The sequence below is a fragment of the Dendrobates tinctorius genome, unplaced genomic scaffold (genome assembly GCF_039654945.1).
Source record: "Dendrobates tinctorius isolate UK_male_01 unplaced genomic scaffold, ASM3965494v1 ptg000133l, whole genome shotgun sequence".
Lineage (NCBI taxonomy): Eukaryota > Metazoa > Chordata > Amphibia > Anura > Dendrobatidae > Dendrobates > Dendrobates tinctorius.
In genome coordinates, this window is record NW_027361801.1 from 3,392,760 (window position 1) to 3,403,250 (window position 10,491).

Consider the following 10,491-nt stretch of genomic DNA (forward strand, 5'->3'; position numbering starts at 1 on the left):
CCTAATAAATGACACATTCATTCAAACAGAATCTCTTGCCCTACATCATGCTGCTCTCAGATTAAGTATTAAAAACCTGCTGACAGATTCTCTTTATGGTCCACATCATGGAGATGTTTAAGCAATTCTGAGGTAAAGCACCTGAAAAAGTCTCAAATTTTTTTGTGCAACTTAGAAGTTGCACAATAATTTAGCAATTTTTCAAGTTTTCATGCCAGTTCTGATCAGCTTAATCAATATTAGCGATACACGGGGTGAGACAGGGTATGGTAACATCTGCCCATCTAATCCATAAAAAGTTACGCCTGGTGTAACTTTCCCCAGAAAAGTACTCCAATCCCTTACTGAAGTACAATTCCATGGGAAGCACACAGAACTTGTAAAATTTGTAATTTGCAATATTCCTCAAGTGCTACGTGCCTCTTAATGAAATACGTGTATTTTACTTCATTTTATCCCTTCATTAAAACTGACATGTACAATGCAATCTTACTGTATCTATCCAAAGTGTCACAAAATCATGTCCCCAGTACATTAGGTAACATAAAGATAAAGTGGACAATTCACAATTCAGAAGTGTAGCTAGGGTTCAACTCAAGTGTGGGGGGGGAAACATCTGAATGGGCCGTTAACCGGTGACCCAAAGTACAACTATGGTGGCACACTGACATTACCACCATATGGTGACACATAATAGTAGATACCAGTCCTGCAGAACATACAAGTGATCAGGGCCACCATCAGGGCTTTACTGCCCTGACTGGCGTATGGGGCCCGGTGGACAGAGGGGGCCCCTACCGGCAGGTAAACCGGGCCCTTAGCGCGGCGCTGCGGGCGGCAGCTAAACGCTATTGACAGTGTCAGTCTCCGGCTAGAGCGCGCTGCAGCGTGGAGGGACGGGGCTTTGCCCGCCGCTGGAACGCGGCCAGGTAAGAAGAACTTGTTTTTTTTTGTTATTTGCTTTTCTTTTGACAGCGGTGATCCGGGGGGCCCGGGGCAGAATGCTGGACTGGGGCAGAATGCTGGCCATGGGGCAGAATGCTGGACTAGGGCAGAATGCTGAACATGGGGCAGAATGCTGGACTGGGGCAGAATGCTGAACATGGGGCAGAATGCTGGACTGGGGCAGAATGCTGGACATGGGGGTAGAATGCTGAACATGGGGCAGAATGCTGGACTGGAGCAGAATGCTGGACATGGGGCAGATTGCTGAACTGGGGCAGAATGCTGAACATGGGGCAGAATGCTGGACTGGGGCAGAATGCTGAACATGGGGCAGAATGCTGGACATGGGGCAGAATGCTGGACTGGGGCAGAATGCTGGACATGGGGCAAAATGCTGGACTGGGGCAGAATGCTGTAACTGGGGCAGAATGCTGGAGACTGGGGCAGAATGCTGGACATGGGGCAGAATGCTGGACATGGGGCTGAATGCTGGAGACTGGGGCAGAATGCTGGAGACTGGGGCAGAATGCTGGAGACTGGGGCAGAATGCTGGACATGGGGCAGAATGCTGAACATAGGGCAGAATGCAGGAGTCTGGGGCAGAATGCTGGATACTTGGGCAGAATGCTGGACAAGGGGCAGAATGCTGGACTTGGGCAGAATGCTGGAGTCTGGGGCAGAATGCTGGACATGGGGCAAAATGCTGGAGACTGGGGAAGAATGCCTGAGACTGGGGCAGAATGCTGGACTGGGGCAGAATGCTGGACATGGGGGCAGAATGCTGGACATGGGGCAGAATTCTGGACATGGGGCAGAATTCTGTAGACTGGGGCAGAATTCTGTAGACTGGGGCAGTATGCTGTAGACTGGGGCAGAATGCTGGAGACTGGGGCAGAATGCTGGACATGGGGCAGAATGCTGGACATGGGGCAGAATGCTGAACATGGGGCAGAATGATGGACATGGGGCAGAATGCTGGAGACTGGGACATAATGCGGGAGACTGGGGCAGAATGCTGGACATGGAGCAGAATGCTGTAGACTGGGTCAGAATGCTGGAGAATGGGGCCGAATGCTGGAGACTGGGGCCGAATGCTGGAGACTGGGGCCGAATGCTGGAGACTGGGTCTGAATGCTGGACGCTGGGGCAGAATGCTGGACATGGGGCAGAATGCTGGAGACTGAGTCAGAATGCTGGAAAATGGGGCCGAATGCTGGAGACTGGGGCTGAATGCTGGAGACTGGGGCTGAATGCTGGACGCTGGGGCAGAATGCTGGACATGGGGGCAGAATGCTGGACATGGGGGTAGAATGCGAGACATGGGGCACGATTGGAGACACTGGGCAGAATGGAGATACTGGGCATGATTGGAGACAGATGGGGCAGGGTTGGAGACAGATCGCACAGGATCATGGGGCAGGATGGATACGATGGAGATCATATGGGGAAGAATGGATACTCATGATGGCGGAATGGGAGAACATATGGCTAAAGCCAGGAATGAGACACACGGGGGTCAGGATGGGGGATATTATTACCATAGGGGCTAATTAAGGGATATTATTACTGCAGTGATGCATTTAAATTTTTGAGGATACTATTTTTAATGGGGGGGCGGTCCTGTTACTGTGCAGAGTGACACTATGTCGCATTTTTTTCTTCATGTGGTGTAATGTAGAAGTTGGGAAAAAATAAGTAATGTGTTCTGCAAGCAGAGCTGTTGTGAGTTCATTTTCCCCTTCGTCACTGAGGTCTGGTGAACTCCCTATTCTGGTAAAGGAAGGTAATGAGCCTGATTATCAGGCACCTGAGCCTAATGAGGATGACTGGCTGAGTGGAGTCACGGACTGGATATAAGGCTGCCGACGCCCTTCTGCCCTGCGGGTGATTTCTCTGTGGACTTCTAGGACACCAGTCTGATTCCTGCTCCTCTAAAGCTAAGTTTTCTGCTTTGCCTGTTACCATTTGTGTTTTGTTTTTGTTTTCCTTGCTTTTCTGGATTCTGCCATTCCCTGCTGGGGTGAGCTGAATCTCCTTTTGCCGGTTGTTCTGTCTTCAGAATATTCCTGAGTACTGACATAGCTTTTTTGAAGCCTAGCGTCTTCAGGGCCTTTTTCACTGTCAGTCTGTTGGCTCTTATTTTCATAGGGTTTTTCACGGATTGCAGACAGCAGCCTTCCTGTCTTTTCCTATCTAGTTAGCTTGGGCCCCGTCTTTGCTCAGTCTATCTTTTTGTCTGTGTTAGTGTTTTCATCTTGTATCACCGTCATTATATGTTGGGGGCTGCCTATTGCTTTGGGGTCTGCTCTGGGGCAGTTTAGATTTCCCCGTTCTTTCTTTAGGCCTATTTAATTCTCCGGCTGTGATCGAGGGGTTTAGGGCATCGTAGGAACCCCCCACGGCTACTGTTAGTTGTTGTGGATAGGATCAGGGGTCTGCAATCCGATAGCTGCCAACCTCTCTGGTTTCCTGGACTTAACTAGCATTTCTGTTTTTGCCTCCTACGGTGACTCAATCATAACAGAATCACCCGCCATACCGCAGATCCTAGGGTACTCAATAGCAGGAAAGAAATGTGTTTTAAAAAAAAAAAAAAAAAAAAGTGTGTGTATATTCTTTCCTCTATATCTCTGAGGCCGTAGGGGGAATTTTTTTTTCTCTCTCAATGGAGATAAAGCAATTGTCTGATCGTGTGGAGCAGCTCGCTGTGGAAGTGCGGGGAATTTCCGCCTACCTTGCTCGTTCGCATGCTGTTGAACCAAGGATCCCTACACCTGATGTATTTTTTGGGGATCGATCTAAATTTTTGAGTTTCAAAAATAATTGTAAATTATTTTTTGCCTTGAAGCCTAACTCGTCAGGGAGCTCCGCGCAGCAGGTTAAAATTGTCATCTCTTTGCTGCGTGGCGATCCCCAGGATTGGGCGTTTTCTTTGAAACCAGATGATCCTATTCTGACTAATGTGAACGCATTCTTTCAAGCTTTGGGGTTGTTGTATGACGAACCTAATGCTATTGATCAGGCTGAAAAGACCCTGTTGGCATTGAACCAGGGTCGAGATTCTGCAGAGTTGTACTGTCAAAAGTTCCGAAAGTGGGCGGTCCTTTCTACCTGGAATGATAATGCCTTGGCTGCTCTCTTTCGGAAGGGTTTGTCAGAAGCCGTAAAAGATACTATGGTGGGATTTCCTGTTCCCTCTGGTCTGGACGATTCTATGTCATTAGCCATTCAGGTTGATCGGCGTTTACGTGAACGCAGGATTGCACGAGAGGTGTTGCCACCGGTTGAACAGACGTCTGAACCTATGCAATGTGATAGAGTTTTGTCTAAGGCGCAACGTCAGGAGTTCGGCACGGTGGCTCAGTGGTTAGCGCTGTAGCCTTGCAGCGCTGTAGTCCTGGGTTCAACTCCCACCAAGGACAACATCTGCAAGGAGTTTGTATGTTCTCCCCGTGTTTGCGTGGGTTTCCTCCGGGCACTCCGGTTTCCTCCCACATTCCAAAGACATACTGATAGATTGTGAGCCTTCAGGGACAGCAATGCTAATGTGTGCAAAACTGTAAAGCGCTGCGGAATTTGTTAGCGCTATATAAAAAATAAAGATTATTAAAAAAAAAATAGAGAGTTCAGAAGGCGCAATAAGCTGTGTTTTTTCTGTGGAGATGCCTCGCATATTATTTCTGTTTGTCCTAAACGAGAGAAACACTTTGCACACACATTTTCTGTTGGTGGTGTTCAACCTAAGTTTCTTCTGGCAATTACTCTGATCTGCTCCCTGTCCACATTTTCCGCCAAGGCTTTTGTGGATTCGGGAGCAGCGCTAAACCTAATGGACTTGGATTTTGCTAAACGTTGTGGATTTCCGATGACACCTCTGCAGACGCCTATCCCTTTGAGGGGGATTGATGCTACTCCTTTGGCTAAAAATAAACCTCAGTTTTGGACCCAGGTGGTCATGCGGGTCGCCCCAGACCATCAAGAAAATTGCAGATTTTTGGTGTTGCATGGTCTGCATGATGCCGTTGTTCTGGGGTTTCCCTGGTTGCAAATTCATAATCCAGTTTTGGATTGGAAATCTGTGTCTGTGGTGAGTTGGGGTTGTCGGTGTGCCTTTAGTGAGGCTCCGTTTTTTTCCACCTCTCCTCAGTCGCATGATGTTCCTGACTATTTGGCGGACTTTTATGATGTATTTAGTGAGAATGAGTCTGCGTCCTTGCCTCATCATAGGAGTTATGACTGTGCAATTTAACTAAGCCCGGGGTGTAAATTTCCCAAGGGTCGGCTCTTCAAATTATTCTGTACCCGAGCACGAGGCTATGCGGTCCTATATTAAGGAGGCGTTGGAGAAGGGTCATATTAGACCATCCTCTTCACCCTTAGGTGCCGGGTTTTTTTTTGTGGCCAAAAAGGATGGTTCTTTAAGGCCTTGTATTGATTATCGTGCCCTCAATAAAATTACTATTAAATATCAGTATCCGTTACCCCTGATTTCGGATCTATTCTCTAGAGTTAGAGGTGCTTGCTGGTTTACCAAGCTTGACCTCAGGGGGGCGTATAATCTTATTCGCATTAAGCAGGGGGATGAATGGAAGACGGCGTTTAATACTCCGGAGGGTCATTTTGAGTACCTGGTGATGCCTTTTGGGCTCACTAATGCCCCTTCTGTCTTCCAGTGCTTCATGAACGATATTTTCCGAGACTGTCGATAAATTTTTGATTATCTATCTGGATGATATTTTGATCTTCTCCAAGGATTGGGATTCTCATGTGGAACATATTCGGACTGTGTTCCGGATCTTGAGGGAGAATTCCCTGTATGTCAAAGGATCGAAATGCCTTTTTGGAGTACAGAGGATTTCATTTTTGGGATTTATTTTGTCTCCGTCAACTATTGAAATGGACCCGGCCAAGGTACAGGCCATTTATGATTGGGTTCAGCCCACTTCTTTGAAGGCCCTCCAGAAGTTTTTGGGTTTTGCTAATTTTTATTGGAAATTTATAGCAAAATTTTCTAGTATTGCCAAGCCATTGACTGATCTGACTAAGAAGGGTGCTGATGTGTTGAATTGGTCTCCGGAGGCTGTTGCTTCCTTTCAGGAGCTGAAGCGAAGATTTACCTCCGCCCCGGTTTTGCGGCAACCTGATGTCTCACTCCCGTTCCAGGTAGAGGTGGGTGCTTCTGAGATTGGTGCAGGAGCTGTTTTGTCCCAAAAGGATCCTGTAACATCTAAAATGAATCCCTGTGCTTTCTTTTCCCGAAAGTTCTCTGCATCTGAACGTAACTATGATGTGGGGAATTGGGAACTGTTGGCCATGAAATGGGCATTTGAGGAGTGGAGACATTGGTTGGAGGGAGCTAAACATCAAGTTGTGGTCCTCACTGACCACAAGAATTTGATTTACCTAGAGTCGGCTAAACGCTTGAACCCTAGACAGGCTAGGTGGGCCTTGTTTTTTACACGTTTTGATTTTGTGGTCTCTTTTCTTCCTGGAACTAAGAATGTCAAGGCAGATGCCCTCTCTAGGAGTTTCTTTGCTGATTCTCCTGTGGTGACCAAGCCTGCTACCATCTTAGGCGAAGGGGTAGTTCTTTCTGCCATCTCGCCCGATTTGAGACTTGCTCTGCAAGAGTTCCAGGAGGACAAACCTGAGCGTTGTCCCAGTGGAAAGTTGTATGTTCCTGACCAGTGGAAGAAGAGAGTGATGTCTGAAGTTCATTGCTCTGCATTGGCTGGTCATCCAGGTATTTTTGGTACTAGAGATCTGGTGAGTTGCTCTTTTTGGTGGCCCACCTTGTCTCATGATGTCAGGAATTTTGTGCAGTCCTGTGGGACTTGCTCCCGGTCTAAATCTTGTTCTCGCTCTAGTGGGTTGTTGATGCCTTTGCCGGTCCCCAGGAGGCCATGGACCCATATTTCAATGGATTTCATTTCTGATATGCCGGTCTCTCAAAGAATGACTGTTATTTGGGTGATTTGTGATAGGTTCTCTAAGATGGTTCATCTTGTACCACTCCCTAAGTTGCCATCTTCCTCTGAGTTGGTGCCCCTGTTTTTGCAACAGGTGGTTCGCTTACACGGGATTCCTGAGAACATTGTATCTGACAGAGGAGTTCAGTTTGTGTCTAGATTTTGGAGGACCTTCTGTTCCAAGCTGGGAATTCAGTTGTCCTTCTCCTCTGCTTTTCACCCTCAGACCAATGGGCAGACAGAGAGAACAAACCAGACCTTGGAGTCGTATTTGAGATGTTTTATTTTCGCTGATCAGGATGATTGGGTTTCATTTTTGCCCTTGGCCGAATTTGCTTTAAATAATAGAGCTAGTTCTGCCACTTTGATGTCACCTTTTTTTTGTAACTTTGGGTTTCATCCTCGATTTTCTTCAGGGCAGGTGGAGCCTTCTGCCTGCCCAGGTGTTGACACTGTGGTGGAGAGAATGCACCAGATCTGGGACCAAGTGGTGGATAAGTTATCTCTCTCCCAGGAAAAGGCCCAGCGGTTTTCCAATCGACATAGGACCATTGGTCCCCAGTTTAAGATTGGTGATATGGTGTGGTTATCATCAAAAAATATTGCTATGAAGGTGGCTTCTCCTAAGTTTAAGCCTAGATTTATTGGACCTTACAAGATTTTGGAGATTATTAATCCGGTCTCTTTTCGTTTGGCTCTTCCTGTCACATTTAAAATCCATAATGTGTTCCATAAGTCCTTGTTGAAGAGGTTTGTTGAACCAGTTGTTCCTGGGGTGGCACCTCCAGACCCTGTATTGGTTGAAGGTAACATGGAATATGAGGTAGAGAAAATACTGGATTCCCGTCTGGCTAGACGGAGACTCCAGTATTTGGTTAAGTGGAAGGGTTATGGTCAGGAGGATAATTCCTGGGTCTCTGCCTCTGATATTCAAGCCAAAAGATTGGTGCGTGCCTTTCATCGGGCTCACCCTGATCGCCCTGGTGGCGTGGTTGAGGGTTCGGTGACCCCTCCTCAAGGGGGAGGTACTGTTGTGAGTTCATTTTCCCCTTCGTCACTGAGGTCTGGTGAACTCCCTATTCTGGTAAAGGAAGGTAATGAGCCTGATTATCAGGCACATGAGCCTAATGAGGATGACTGGCTGAGTGGGGTCACGGACTGGATATAAGGCTGCCGACGCCCTTCTGCCCTGCGGGTGATTTCTCTGTGGACTTCTAGGACACCAGTCTGATTCTTGCTCCTCTAAAGCTAAGTTTTCTGCTTTGCCTGTTACCATTTGTGTTTTGGTTTTGTTTTCCTTGCTTTTCTGGATTCTGCCATTCCCTGCTGGGGTGAGCTGAATCTTTTGCCGGTTGCTCTGTCTTCAGAATATTCCTGAGTACTGACATAGCTTTTTTTGAAGCCTAGCGTCTTCAGGGCCTTTTTCACTGTCAGTCTGTTGGCTCTTATTTTCATAGGGTTTTTCACGGATTGCAGACAGCAGCCTTCCTGTCCTTTCCCATCTAGTTAGTTTGGGCCCCGTCTTTGCTCAGTCTATCTTTCTGTCTGTGTTAGTGTTTTCATCTTGCTTCACCGTCATTATATGTTGGGGGCTGCCTATTGCTTTGGGGTCTGCTCTGGGGCAGTTTAGATTTCCCCTTTCTTTCTTTAGGCCTATTTAATTCTCCGGCTGTGATCGAGGGGTCTAGGGCATCGTAGGAACCCCCCACGGCTACTGTTAGTTGTTGTGGATAGGATCAGGGGTCTGCAATCCGATAGCTGCCAACCTCTCTGGTTTTCTGGACTTAGCTAGCATTTCTGTTTTTGCCTCCTACGGTGACTCAATCATAACACAGAGCTCTAGATAACTGTGTTTTTTCCTGCAGAGACGAGTCCTGGCTGGAAGACGTGATGGCGATCTGTGCTGGATGAATGAAAAACAAGGATGAAGGACTTCACCTAGAGACATCACTGGTGAGTTAGTGTGTTACCTGTACACTGACACTATTCATTGTATACTATATATACAGAGGTCCTGTGTATAATGTCACCAGTGATCACTGTGTTACCTGTATATTATATACAGAGCTCCTGTGTATAATGTCATTGATCACTATATTACCTGTACACAGACACTGCATACTAAATACAGATCTCCTGTGTATAATGCCACTTATGGTGATAGTATTATATGTGGTGGTAATATGTGATCTGGGCATGGTGCGGTGGTATTTGTCCCTTGCATGTGCTATTATTTGGTCACTTTGTGGTGGTAATATGTGGTCTGGTCATGGTGTGGCAGTATTTGTTCCTTGTATGTGGTATTATAGGTCACTATATGGTGGTAATATGTGGTCTGGACATGGTGTAGCGGTATTTGTTCCTTGCATGTGATTTTATTGGTCATTTTAAAAATTGAAAAATAAATAAAAATATACCTAAAGTGTATTGCATATTTTAACAAATATTTAATAGGTTACAGTAGAGTAGGGCCCGGCCAAAAGTGTCTACCCTGTTATGGTGGCGGCTTAAAAAAATCTTTTGCCCAAAGCAAAAGCTGCCAGCTATATGTTTGATCTGGTGATAGGAACTGTTAATGTGTGATAGGTGAGAAGTGGAGTTTTTCCAAGAGAGAGCGGTGGGACTGTTGACAGTTTGAGGGGTGGAGCCTGGGCGGAGTCTCAAGGGGGCCCCCAAAATTTTGCCAGTATGGGGCCCCGAAATTCCTAGTGGCAGCCCTGCAAGTGATTACAGCACAGTTGTCTGGGTTGGTCACCACCGAGCTGGTGCGTAATGGAGGCCAATGGTCATGGAGGTCTTGATGGCCAGCAGGCCGTCCTCAGCAGAATAAAAAGGGAAAAGTTGTGGAATGGATGCAGGATCAGACTAGCTCAATAAGAAATGTCCAGACCTTAGGTGCAACAGGTAAAAACTCGCTTTTTCTGGAGCAGTTGATGATGATGATGATTACAGCTCTCCACAGTTATTCATTATACTGAGCCAACAGGATCCTCATGGTGTGATGAACCCAGCTCTTTTCTGGTAATGTATAGCATCTCCTCACGTGCTCTAAAACTTCTCTCATCCTGGACCTTGGCATCCATGGCACCTCAGGCTTACAGGAAAGTAGCTCAGCTCTCTTCACACAAGTAAGGATTGTATCAAGACATCTCTCCTCTGATCCCTAATGGATGTTGTCTGGCAGTTGGACAATTCTTAAACTGCGCAGTACACAAAGTACCATGCTGCTACACAGATTTGCTTTCAGTGAACAAATTTGTAGCATGGTTTTTATAAAAATCATCATTAGAGGTTTTGGTCTCCGTGCGGCATCCCAGTGGGTAGGGTCTTCGGCTCTGCCATGGCTCCTCCGCTGCCTTTGCTGTTTATCTTCGTTCAGCGCCACCGCTGTCCTAACCATGGGTGGAGCTTGTGCAGATTGATCTCTCCATGGGCCTCAATAAAATGGCGCTGTAATGGCGCATGCGCAGATTGATCTTCTGGCAGTCTTTGGGAATATGGCGTTGTGGCGGCATATGTGCAGATTGAGATCTCGGCTCATCATTGAGCTGAGATCTCAGTCTGTGCACGCAATGCC